The sequence below is a fragment of the Cupressus sempervirens genome, chromosome 7 (genome assembly GCF_028749045.1).
Source record: "Cupressus sempervirens isolate cs-2001-9-10 chromosome 7, ASM2874904v1, whole genome shotgun sequence".
NCBI classification, from domain to species: Eukaryota; Viridiplantae; Streptophyta; class Pinopsida; order Cupressales; family Cupressaceae; genus Cupressus; species Cupressus sempervirens.
Genome location: NC_143124.1, coordinates 861,859,219 through 861,872,941, shown reverse-complemented (window position 1 = coordinate 861,872,941; position 13,723 = coordinate 861,859,219). Strand labels below are relative to the sequence as shown.

The window sequence follows — 13,723 nt, the reverse complement described above, 5'->3', positions numbered from 1 at the left end:
AAAATTTCCCTTATGGATGATGGATCAACTCTAGCTCTGCCTATATCACTACTCTAACCACTCATGCTAAAATATTCAATTCTACTCTAATGTTGCAAATCAAAACACAACTTAACTAATCCCTCCAAAGTTCAACTGCAAACTAACATAAAAGCTCTTGACCAAGGGCTTTCTAGGGGAAATTACATGCTATGCTACCATGATGTGCATCTCAATGCTAACCACTCTAATACAACAATAAAACTCAGAGAAGCCACATATTACATCATAAATAATCATAATTATGTATTAATATGAAAAAAGTCAGCTTGTAAAAACCACAAAGCAATGATTTTTGAATCATTGCCACCATTAAAATGAATTTGCAAACAACATACTCATTGGATAGCCCATGTTCAACCTACATCCATATTTAATTGCTCTCAAAACTTCGACTTGAACCTAGATTTCTATTAGAACATATACATAAGCTAATTCATCAAGTTTCTTTGATCTCCTCATAGATTAAATTATTCTACTGTTGTCAACTTCTTTTAATTCACAATACTAGTAATGACAACTTTCTTTAATTCACAATACTAGTAATGAATAGATAACTTGAGACTTGAATAACTTTTTAATTTCAAACTTAATTCACAAATTGGTCACTAATTTTTTTGCCTCGAAGGTTACTTGGCATTTGAAACTTACATTTTCTGGTCACATGTTAGATTCCTTGCAGAACAACAATGCGAGGCAACTTTCCACTCAACGGAACATATTTTCAACATAATGAGGTTTGCTGCACTTCTACTCAAGCAAATTTGTTTTTCCATAATACGTTTTGAGATGTACTAGCATTATTGTGTGTCAACATAAGGAGAATGAGTAGTGACAAGAAATATTAATCACCCTACAAATTTTACTTAACTAATTTGAAAAATTAAATGTGAAAACAGAATAGAAGATTCATTAAACATTCCAACCTTTTGTTTGTTTGGTTTGAGTGGGTGAGAAAGGGTGTTTAATCAATATTAGCACTTATTCACCACTACTGCTAAATAAATTCACCAATGTTTATCTAAAATTCTAAGATGAGGGGATGTAGTGATACAGTCTGCAAAAGGTTTCCCAAATTCTGATGAGCTAACTAGTAGGAGCAGCTATTAAATTACAATAAACAAATTAAAAGCTATTAGCAAAAATGTCAATGCAGGTAAAATGTTGGTTAGAATGTGTTTTTTAGTTAGAATGTATTTTTCACATGTTGTTTTAGGTACAAAACCATGCATTTTATCTTTTAAGATGTCATTTTAGCTACAAAACCATGTCATTCAATTCTACTTTAAGGGTCATTGGATGTCAATGAAGTAAAATATTTTAAATCTTCAAAATTGTCATGAGGAATGGTGGTAAAAGAATAGTATGGTCTGTAAATGTTTGCCCTAATTCATCAGTGGATGTAACTAGTGATAAAAGTTATGCCAATAGGTCTTACTGTAGTCCTATTTTATGCACTAATAGATAGACCTTTAGTTGATAGAGCAATAGAGAGTAATACTACTGAAGCTTATCCATTTCTTGGAGAAATCCGTGTAATTAGTACTAGTTCATATGTAGGGACATTGTTGCTGAACAAGAAAACTATGTTTCCATTAAAATTACAAAAGCTTCTAGGTGCTTTAAAATTGTTATTATTTAAAGTGTAAATTTAGTTTACTTTTACATTACTCATTTTGGACTGATAATCCCTTTATGTTTCTGTAGGTAATAATGTTTTCTTTGATTATTTTTTTGATATGACATTGAGACTATTTGGACCCACCATACGTAAAAGGTATGTAGTTTCATATCATTGCTACATAATTTTTCTTTTCTTCCATTTATTGTACTATATTAAAGCTATTGATCTAACAATCTAATTTATTTTTAAAGGTGGAATTTTAAAGCTGTGGAATTAAAAAATCAGCTGATTACATCTTTTGAGGAGAAATTTGGAAAAAACATTTTTGACACTGGCCTACTTCTGAAAAGAGCATTAAAGCATATAAAGACTATGAGGGATCAATATGGAAGGGGTCTTAAGGAGAACCCAAAGTACAACTATCGTCCTATGATTCCACCGATGGAGTGGAATGAAATAATAGAAGATGCAAAGGAGAAAAGGCTATGTGAAAATAGAGTAAATGAAGCAGCACAAGGTGAAAAAAGGTATGTCATGATAGTATTAAGTACATTGTAATCATGCACTAATTAGTGATATTTGTAAATATATAATCTAAGATGTTTGAAATTGTTCATAGATTGTAGGACACATCCATGGCTACAAAAGCGAGACTACAAAAGGTTGTCCAACACAAACTTGGCTCTGGTGGCTATATGAATCTCCAGTCTCGACTTGTAAGTAGGAGAATTGAAATTTCATCTTTATTTTTTTATATAATGTTGCAAAAAAATTTTTTTAATGAAACCATACATGGAAAATTGACAATATTAAACAAAAAATATAGGGCACAAAATTCAATGTGGAGCTCATAGATGAAGATAGAAAAATTTCCTTGAAGGAAGGCTATAAAATTGTGGCTGCACACCTATGTGAAGAATCTGAAAGCCTTTCTCAAGAATCCAATACACCAAATCATATCTCACAGGTAAATTGGTCAGATGAAAAGAAAATGAAATTGAATAGTTGAGAAGATTCTTTTTTGGTGTTAGTTTTGAATGTAAATTGACAGCATAACAATGTGCATAACATTTTATTGCAGCCTTCATATCCTATCACAAAACTTACTTGTGACAAAGGCCATGATGTGCATTATAATGGTGGAGGTATTAATTTTCTATTGGAAAATAATTATGCAATTATGAATACAATTTAACATCTTCAATTGCAATTTGACATGTATCCTTTTTTTGAATATTTCAAAGCATGTTGAACATCATGGTGAAGGAGTGGAGCATGTTCCAAGTGTTCAACATGTTGATGTGGCAGTGGATCAAAATGTTAATGTGCATGATGTGGCATTCTTAGGTAAGAAAAATGCATGCTATGTTGTACTAGTACTTAATTACAAACTTGTAATAGTTAAAAAAAGAAAAAGAGTATGCTAATTTATCTCATTTACTTGTTCTTACAACAGAGCCCCCTTTAGCGCAGTAGCCTCCTGCTCCTCCAAAGAGGAGCCATTGTAATTTAACATTACATGTGCTAGAAGAGGAGGAGAATGAGGAAGATATGGATGCTCCTATGATTGTTTCTCTTAAGAGAGCTAAGAAAAACAAAAAGAAGAAATGATGTTTTAAAAATGCTCTTTGATAAACCTTGTTGGATAATGAAAGAACTTTGTTGTAAGTAGTTATCTATGAATGATGTGTATTAATATTGATTTTTATTTTATGTTAATGAATATTGTTATGTGTTAATGAAGTCTTTATTAGTATTTTGTATTAATGAATTTTATATCATATTAATGAATGTTATGTGATTGTATTGATTGAATATTATAGTCCATTAATGGATGAATGAATGAATAAAGTATGTAATTAGATGATAATGGGTAATTTAGATTGATGTTAGGGGGATGGGGGTGAGGTCAGATGAGCTTCCACCTTCATGTGGTTGGCCTTGTTAAGTAGAGAATATTATAGTATTCTTGAAATCAAGTGAATCTCAAACTAACATACCAAGGAATCGCAAAACCCAAATCCATCTACCTCTCATCTTCTCATCCCAATAAGTCATCTTTTTTGCCACTTTTATTTGGAAGGGTTTAAATCCTGATCAATTCATCATCTGCATATTCTAAAATCATAACGCTCCAAAGAAAAGAATGATGTTCTTAAATAATGTGTTGGAAATCTGATTGAAAAGATCATTGATGAAGAAGATTAATTGAAAGAGGGAGATTGTTGAATGTTTTCAATCATTGTTTTGTCATTGATGTCAAACCTACTATGTGTTGGAATGACATTTTCTTTTAAGATCCAAATGCTATCACTTATTTGATTGATGAAGAGGATTTGATCAACAAGATGTAACAAGAGTACCTAAGGGAAAGGTTGAGTTATGATATTGTAATGAAGTGCAAGGATCAGTTAAGACAACGGTTAAATGCTATATTGGTAACATACTTGAAGATACGGAAGCTGGCTACACTTAGAAACACTGGAGGAATAAGTTGTAATAAAGTTCATTGTGAAGCTTAAACTAAGTTCATTAGTGGGTGCCAATAAAGCTAGTTGAAGCCAAGCAAATTCTCAGTTGAAGCTAGGAAAATTCTCAATTGGAGCCGAGCAAAAGAAAAATCTAGTGTGTGCCAAGTGAACTTCAATTGCCAAGTGAATTTTAAGTACTGAGAAAAGTAACAGGTACCAAGCATCAAAAAATCTTAGTGGGTGTCAAGCATCAATAAAACACAGTTGATGCTGAGTAACACAGTATGTGTTGAGCACCAGTATTTGTCAAGTTGCTACATTATTGAAAAATTCAAACATTCACCAAATTTGAGCCAACATAGTTGTTACCTAGAATTTTGTGAACTAGTTGGAGGATAAGGATGATGAGTTGGTGGCATAGAACTCTATGTAAACCATTTTTGGGTGAATTCAAAAGGATTATTCAAGACTTCTATTTAAGGAGTCATAGACCAAGAAGAAAATGCTACTGTTGCTGAAGTGCCAAATTGTGAAGTGGTTAGAAGGGTTTCAAGGAGAAGATGTCTAGGAGAAGGAAGAACACAGAGGGTCTACTTTGATGAGTGGTCAGAGAGATATGATTACACTAGTACATTGAGAATGGAGACTCAAGAAGGCTAAGCTTGAAAGGAGGGCAAGTTGTCAAGAGTTGCATAGATTGAAGGCCAAGCAATGTGAAGAGCTACGAAGAGTGATATGAAATCTGCAAGTTAAGTTGTATGTTGTAATTAGGTCAAAGATTCTCTAATACTCTCTAGCAATTGTATTAGATATAGAAATCCTATGGGATTAGATTGGTTTAACAGCCATTTGTAAATCCTTCAACAGAGTGGCATTCCAAGTGAATGTTCTAAAGTCCTCTAACCAAGCCCACTTCTAAGGGTGGATAAATCCTCTAACAAGGTCACATTTAACAGTATGTTGTAAGTCTTTAACAAGGTAGGTCTTTCATAGGGCATCACTTTAGAAGAGTGAGAATTGAGTAGCATGTTGCTAGTGGTTTTTCCCAAATTGGGTTTCCACGTAAATCATTGTGTTATGTGTTGATCACTTTCTGTGTCATGTTTGCATGTTGATTTACAGTAACTTGCTGAATAGGAAAGTTAAATTTTGGATGAATGAATGGTTGAATGGGCTCACTACACTAGTGAAAAAGTTTGAATTCGACATATAGACCTTGAATAAATAATTCACCCCCCCTCTCAGTTATTCTAAAGCATTTCTAACATAATGTATACTATTTCTTTCACCCACTTTACTTGGATGCCAATTGCTTGCATCACCAAGTTGAGGTAGTGTAACTTGTAAGGTGCCCAAAATATGTGCTCATATATCACCTCAACTAATGCAAAGTCTATAGCCTTAATCCACCAAAATCTTCTTAAGTGCCTAGTAGCACCCAACCCACTACAAGATGCAAACCAAGGTTACTAGCCTTTACCCAATGCTAAGCTCTGTCTCTCCAAGTGGACTCCACTTCTCTAAGGTCTTACCACCTCTCTAGGGCTCTTAGAAAACTTGGGTCAAATTAAGGCTTTAGGGACACTAGCCGTCAACTAGGCCAAATATGGTAAATTAGGAAAAAAACTTTCAAGGCTTCAAACAAAGACTGGTTTTTTCATTCCTAGTCCTATATACCTTAGTTTTTATTGAATACAAATACAAGAACTGTACCACTTAACCTTTCATTCAAATATGACCCCATTTTCCAACAAGATTATCTAATATGAATCTTGAAATCTCTTCCCACAATAGTGGTTGGCTTTGACATAATTTTTGTTAAGTTCATTTTTGTGTATACAAGTTGGAATGGAGCATTGGGCTCACTGGGTTCACCAAAAATTCTAGCATGGTGCTCTCTAGAATATCCATGAGGTATGAAATTAATGCTATTGTAGGTTGAGCTAAAGTGGATGAAAAAATGATCTTCAACCCTAAAATTCCACTTTAACAAAAAATAAGGTTTACTTACTTTGTTCTAATCAAACATTCACTTGGTTTTACAATCTCATCACAGGCCTAGAGATGGACCTTTTGAAATGAATGATATATTTACCATCCTCAATTATATCCCTACCAATGTCTTACTAACATACAGACTCTACTGCAAAGGCCTTGTGCCAAGTCTTTGTTTTGGTGTTGTATGGACTACCCCTTACCTTATCTTCTATATTTTTTTGAATTCAATCTTGGAAAATGGTGCAATAATGTTAAGGATCCTGAGCTAATACAACATCTACTCATACAGGCCAAGGATCGGTTGCCACTTATTAGAAAGGCCTTTCAGCTTGCATTTGGAAAAAGTAGTTTATTTGTGTCTTCCTTTGCACATGTTACCTTAACTATTTACTAATTTTTTTATAACCAATACATGAACTTGTCCTCATAAAAATTTCTTGAATGTTCATTCTTATCAGGGGTAGAGATCTAGGTGTCATTGGAAATATTTAGATCTTTTATCATCTATCTAGTTGATTTAGTTTAGGAGGATCCACCATATCTTTTTATTGATTTAGATAGTGGATAGCTTTGACATCTTCCTTGTGAATGAGAAGCATTCCATCTCAAACTAGCATCATAAAATGAGCCATAGAAACCTCCAAAAATGTATGAGTTTACTTGTAAGCCCAGTAAGTCTTCTGGAGTACTTGGCCAGGGAGAACTCATATGCATGTGTACATGCTTATAATTTTAGAAAGGCTTTATAGCATAAGCTATAGCAACTACTTGTGATATTGTTGTTTTAAACCTTACCTTTTAGGAAGGACTTGTAGTTCCATGATTTCTTAACTACCTTTTATTTTTTCAATATATAACATATATTAAATATCCACTCCACTTACATTGTTTTAATAAATAAATAAGTTCTCTTAGATGAAGGATTGATAGCTTCACTGATATTTCTTTCCAGTTATGTTAGCTATGCAATCTAAAATATGAAATATTGAGCAAGAAGAATGGATTGAATAACATTGACAAGGTGATAAAGAAAGAAGACCTTCAATATATGAACACAACCTTGCTATTTTCCATGGCATTGAAGCATTGCACGAATAAGGCCAGGTTTCAATTGCAAATTATGATTTGCCTAGCAACATTTAATTAAAACCCTATTAAGATGAAGACAACAACTTTCATTTCAGCTGGAGAAATCACAAGTGTTAACCAAATGAATAGGGCATAATTTGTCACCACCAAGCATGCACAAAATGGTGATCTCACTGAGGTATTAAGACTTTTTAAAAGAATGGCCTCAACCAAAAGTGGTCTCATGGAATGCAATAATGTCTAAATATGCACAATATGGACTTATTGAAAAATCTATGGAGCTTTTTGAACAAGTAAAATAAACTAATATCTAACTCAATTAATTAAACCTCACTAGCATCCCCCCAGTTTGTTCTAAAATGGGAGCTTTGAAAAAGGGCATGGACATCCATGAAAGCATAATTGAATGTAGATTCTCATCAAATGTTGGAGTTGGAAATAGGATAATAGACATGTATGTGAAATGTGGTAACATACAAATAGCACATAAAATTTTTGACAAAATGTGTCAACCTAACATGGTCGCGTAGATTACAATCATTGCATTATATGCACACAGTGGGTTTTTTGAAAGGGATTTGGAGCTTCTTAAAAAACTACAACTGTAAGGTACAAAGTATGACTTTATAACCTTTTCCAGCATCATCCCTGTCTTAATCCTATATCCAAATAATGGAGCACATTATGCCTTTGTGCAAAAATGGGAGATCTAGTAATTTTCAAAAGGTAAGAGGATTGATAAAAGATAGAGGAATAAAAGAGCTACCTAGATGTAGCTAGATTGCAATCTATAAAATGGTCCATTATTTTTATATAGGGTTAAGATTTCCCAAAAACATATGAGAGTATGCAAAGTTGGAAATTTATCTTGCAACATGAAGACAATGGATATATTAGTCTTTTAGCTATTCATTATTTTTTGGTTAGTTAAAATGATTAGAAATCTTCTACTTTCCTTTTAGTTCCTCAAATTCTTTTGCAAATGAGCTAAATAACTTTGAAGTTCAATCTTTTATATAGTTGGTGTTTTGGGCATTTTAATCTTATTGTTTTTCTCTATTTGATCTTTTCAATGTCTGTCATTGGATTGTAGACTGTGAACAAATCCAAATGGTGAGTTTATTTGTTCATCTTCATTTGTTTGGTAATTTCATTTTGAAGTTTTTATTTGTGTAAATGGCTCATCTAAAATTGAAAAGAGAATGAATATAACATCCAATGTGTTTTACAGGGCCCATGTTCGACAAATTTTTGTACCATTTGTTTTACCAGTACAATCCTCAGGGGGCAGTATGGGGCAACATTGTGTGGGGGTATGGTGTGTTGAAGGATCTCATTAATGGGAAGTCATTATACTTCACAATAATTCCAAGTGAATGGTATTACATAAAAGGTTACTAGTCTAGCTCTTCTATTATTCTGTCTAGAGAAAAGCCAGTTATTCTTTACACAAGATGTCAAAACTCCTCTAGACAGGTTCAAAACATGGTTGTTCCTAAAGACCCATTTGATCCTTACTTAAAAGAATGGGTGATGATCCCTAAAAATCCCATCATTGTTCTAGTGAAAGGACTCAATGGGAGCTCTTTCAAAGATCCAACCACTGGATGGCTTGGAAAAGATGGAAGGTGGAGAATTTTTGTTGGAAACAAGGAAGATCAACATCTTAATGGAAAGGCCCTTCTTTACACAACCAAAGATTTTGTTTACTGGACCAAAAAGAAGCACCCTCTCCATTCCTCTAGGAAGATAGGAATGTGGGAGTTCCTTGATTTTTATCCTATTTCTCCATTGGGAAAACATGGTCTTGATACTTTTGTTACTGGGCCTAAGATCAAACATGTCTTGAAGGCATCCCTCGATGAAACAAGATTTGAGTATTATACAATTGGGACTTACTTCACATACATTGATAGGTATGTTTTGGACAATATAAATGCTGACAAAAAATATGGACTGAGATATGATTATGGAAAATTCTATGCATCCAAAACATTTTTTGATAGTCATAAGAATAGAAGGGTCTTATGGGGATGGATCAATGAGTCAGACAGCATTCAGGATGATATTACAAAGGGGTGGTCTAGTGTTCAGGTAAGGTTCAACCCAAATTTTCACTTCTATATATTTATGTAGTCTTATTACCTAGAAACTAATTGTATTGAATGTATTTTGATGACTTTTAGTCTTTTAGCTATTCATTTTTTTATTTTTGGAATATACTGTGTACATGTAAATTTGTTTAGTTGTCATTTGGTTGATTCTCTATTTATTTATTTTTGGTTCATTTTTATTTAAAACTGATGAAAGATTGTAGTAATGTAAAAATGAATATTATTCCTCATATTATATTATTTTCACATTAATATCTTGTGGAGATTATATTTTTTTGGACTATACAAGGTTTTCATAAGTGACCCAATATCTGATTGTTTTGCAAGAAGAGGTGATAGTGATTCAAAAGAATTTCAAAAGATGAAAGTGAAAAGGATGTGAATCAAAAGACACCCATGGTATGATGATGGATTAGAAGGTTTCCATTTGGGAAGGTATTATTCTATTTTTTTATTCTAGCTTATAGCTCATTCAAGACCTTGATGAAAGGTTGAGACTGCTAGCAAGAAGAAGACTTTGTTGGAGTCATCTACAAAACCTAAAATTATTGTTGATAAAAAGGAAAAGATAACAATAACTAGTGAAGCACAAAAGACAGGTCAGTGCTTAAATACTTTCTCATTAACAATGTTTTGATATTTTGAAAACTAATTTGATATAGAAACTTGTCTTAAATTATGAAATTGTTAACATGACTAGAGGGAAGTTTCAATTATTTGAAAGAAAATGGCTTACACTCAATTAATAATAAATCCAAGTGAAGATGAAGTTATTTTAGACTAAACTCTAGTTGATATGAGCGATCAACCTTATTTTTGTGTACTACATCACTATTCTCTAGCAGATTTCATTTTCATGGAGCATTTAAGGAATTTGTTAGATTTCTCCAATGTTAATGACTGAGTAAGTAGTTATAATCCAGTTGAATTATATTATAGGTTTTAGCATTTGTAAACAATCTTATGTATTCTGTATGGATGATGGCTTTTCCTTTGTTCTTGGTTAAAACATGAGGAATAGACTAGTGGCTTTTCTATCTATAATTGATATGAAATAGAAAAACAATGAGGATTTGTGTGTTTATTGTTGTTCCTATTATGTTTAGTTTTTGTGATGACAAAGAATTTCAAACAATTAGGGACCCATAGTGGATACATTTACATATTTTTCTTCCTTAGTCATTGATTAATTCTTTTTAAACATATATGCACTTGAAGTACAAATATTTTCAACCAAGAAAGAGAAATACCGAAGCAAATAATAGAGCTTTAACACTGTCGCATTGTTAAGCAATTGAGATGTATGAAGGCATCTACTAAGCTTGCTTCTATTCCAAGATTTGTCTCCAAAGATTCAAGGGAATGATGGGATGTCATATCTTTTTTGGTCTGAACTTGTTTCAACACAAGACAAATGGAAACCTATCTAAGGGTTTCACTTTGGCTTGATTAAATCATTTTGCTCAACTTGTTGCACTGAACTGAGGATATTCAAATGAAATCAAAATCTTTTTTGTTTCCATGTCTATGAATGGAATGTATTATATATATATTTTTCTTCTAGTGCTTGAGATTGACTCCACTAGTACATACATTTGGTAAATAGTTATTTTCTACGTTCATAAGCTAATCAATTGAAATTGTAGAAGCTACTTTGAACTTGGGAATATTTGATTGAGTTTAGTCTTTATTGTAGTCATCTCCTTCTAGGACAAAAGAAGTAGCCAAAAACCTATTTCCTCGTATGACTTTACATGTAATAGTTAAAGAAGATGCAATGCTACCCCTAATTGTCGAATATTGAAGAATTGCCCAGTTCATAGCCCTTAAATAAATAATGTTAACCAAGTTGAGGTTAGAAACCTTATTCAACATGCTTTCACTTATTTTTTCCACTTCATCTTCTACATCAACACTCACATAGGGGATAGGAGCCCACAAAAAAGATGAAGATTATTAGTCTGTGGTGCAAGTTAATTAGTGAGGAGGAGTTCTTAAACCATATTGTGTGATCAAAAAATATGAAGTGCCTCACACCATTGTAAGTATTTCAATATTATTATCTTGTTTGAGGCATTTTATAAAATATTTCACATGCCTTACCTATGATTTGACATTTTGCATGCATCCTACACTCTCTCATCTAGCTAATGATGCATTACAGAGAGTGATCTGAAATGATGACGCTAGAAAACACACACAATCAAATCCAAAATGAACTTTCATTACAAATGGATTGTGGAAATCTGATATTGTTAATTTTGCATGCATGTTTGTGAGGACAATCACAACTTAAACACACACACACACACTGTGTGTGTGTGTGTGTGTGTGTGTGTGTGTGTGTGTGTGTGTGTGTGTGTGTGTGTGTGTTTAAATTGTGATTGTCCTTGTAGACATGCATGTAAAATTAACAATATCAAATTTCCACAATCCATTTGTAATGCAAGTTTATTTTGGATTTGATTGTGTGTGTTTTCTAGCATCATCATTTTAGATCACTCTCTGTAATCCATCATCAAGATGAGAAAGTGCAGGATGCATGCAAAATGTCAAATCATAGGCAAGGCATGTGAACTATTTTATAGAATGCCTCAAAAAAATTGACCAAGCATATATGGCTCTTTTCTATTGTTTTTTCTCTCTTAGAGTTTTCATCCTTTGTTAAGTACGCAATCCACTCAACCAAAGATTCTAGATTCTTGCATAGACATAGGTAGTCTATCATCCCCAAACAGAGCCACTAGTGGTCTAATTTTTACAAGGCAAAATTTTCCTTTAAAAGGTGGTGTGAAAATCAGATAAGTTATGTATCTTGCATAATAGGGTTTGGTTTTTTGTGTAACTTTCAACCCTAGGAGAAACCCTACTAAAAAATTTCATGTTTTGAATAAGAATGTTAGGTTTTGTTCTTGTAGTTTTCAAATGATTTGGGCGGGTTAATTTTTTTTCAAATTAAAATATCATTTTGGGAGGTCCTTTTAAAATTATTTTTCAGCTTGCTTCTCTAGATTTTTTCCTACCATCGAATCTTCTCTAGATCCACGATGGACATCATGTCATTTTGTGAAGCAACAAGAATTTTACTACACATGACATAGTGACCAGCATGAAAAATGGAATCGATGACCTGAAACAAAAGCAGGTGCTAGTTTTTCATTATTTTAGTTTTTTTTGGTGATTAGAGTGATTCCATACAAGTCAATGTTGGAAATGATTGAAATAATTATAAGAAAAGTTGAGGAAGATTGCTGGAATAAAATATGGAACTAGTAAAGAATGTCCTCAATCATTGTTTTGTCATTGATGTCAAACTCGCTAATTGCAGGGATGACAATTGCTTTAGTGATCCAAATACTATCAATTAGTTGATTGTCAAGGTGGAGGCAATTAATAAGATGTAACTAAAATACCTAGAGAAAGGTTGAAGTTATGATGTTGGAATGAAGTATAAGGATCAGCTAAGCCATTGATGAAAGAATGTATTTGATGACATACTACAAAGAATGGGCACACTGAAACATATCAAAGATTTAAGGATTTAACTAAGTCTTTTGTGAAGCTCAAACTAAGTTCATTAGAGAGAAGGAGCTGGGCAAGCTAGTAAGAGCCGAGCAAGTTCTAGTTAATGCCGAGTAAACTTCAGATGCCGAGTGGTGCCGAGTAGAATCAAGTGTCGGGTAAGTTCAAGTGCCGAGTAAGTTCAAGTGCCGAGTAGAATCAAGTGCCGAGTAAGTTCAAGTGTCGAGTAGAATCAAGTGCCAAGCAAGTTCAAGTGCCGAGCTGGTATAGGTGCCAAGTAACACAGAGGTGCCAAGCACCAGTAACTCAATAATGCCGAGTTGCTGCATTATTTAGGAAATTGAAGATTCACCAGATCTAAGCCGACAAGGTTGTTATCTAGAAATCTGTGAATTAAAAGAAAGATAAGAATGATGAGTTGGTGGCACAAAACACCATGTAGAACATTTTTAAGATACAATTGGCAAAGTTTCAAGAAAACAAGATTTGGGGTAGATACATTGTATCCTACCTAATTAACTTTGAAACCCTAAAATTGAAGAGGGAAAATTGAGCGGTAAAGGCAAATCAGACTTCTATATAAGAAGACATAAGTTAATAAAAAAAAAGGTGAGAGAGAGCAAGAGGGGATAGAAGGAAAGGAGGCAGTGATCAAGCATAAAAACATGAAATGCTGTAGAATGTGCCTAGGAGAAGATAGCGCAAAAATTCTATTTGTATAGACGACCACAAAGGTGATTGCATTGACAGAATGAGTTAGAAGACTCAAGGAGATGAAGCTTGAGAGGAAGACAAGCCATCAAAGCTAAAGAGATTAAAACCAAGCATAAGGATTGAACTGAAAGTGTGATCTGAAATTTGCAAAG

The 13,723-nt window shown here is 33.2% G+C and overlaps 1 pseudogene; it reads left to right on the top strand.

Moving 5' to 3' along the window:
• The first annotated feature begins 1,404 nt into the window (after positions 1-1,404).
• LOC149550191 (beta-fructofuranosidase, insoluble isoenzyme 1 pseudogene) lies at positions 1,405-9,482 on the top strand (annotated as a pseudogene).
• Positions 9,483-13,723: the final 4,241 nt, after the last annotated feature.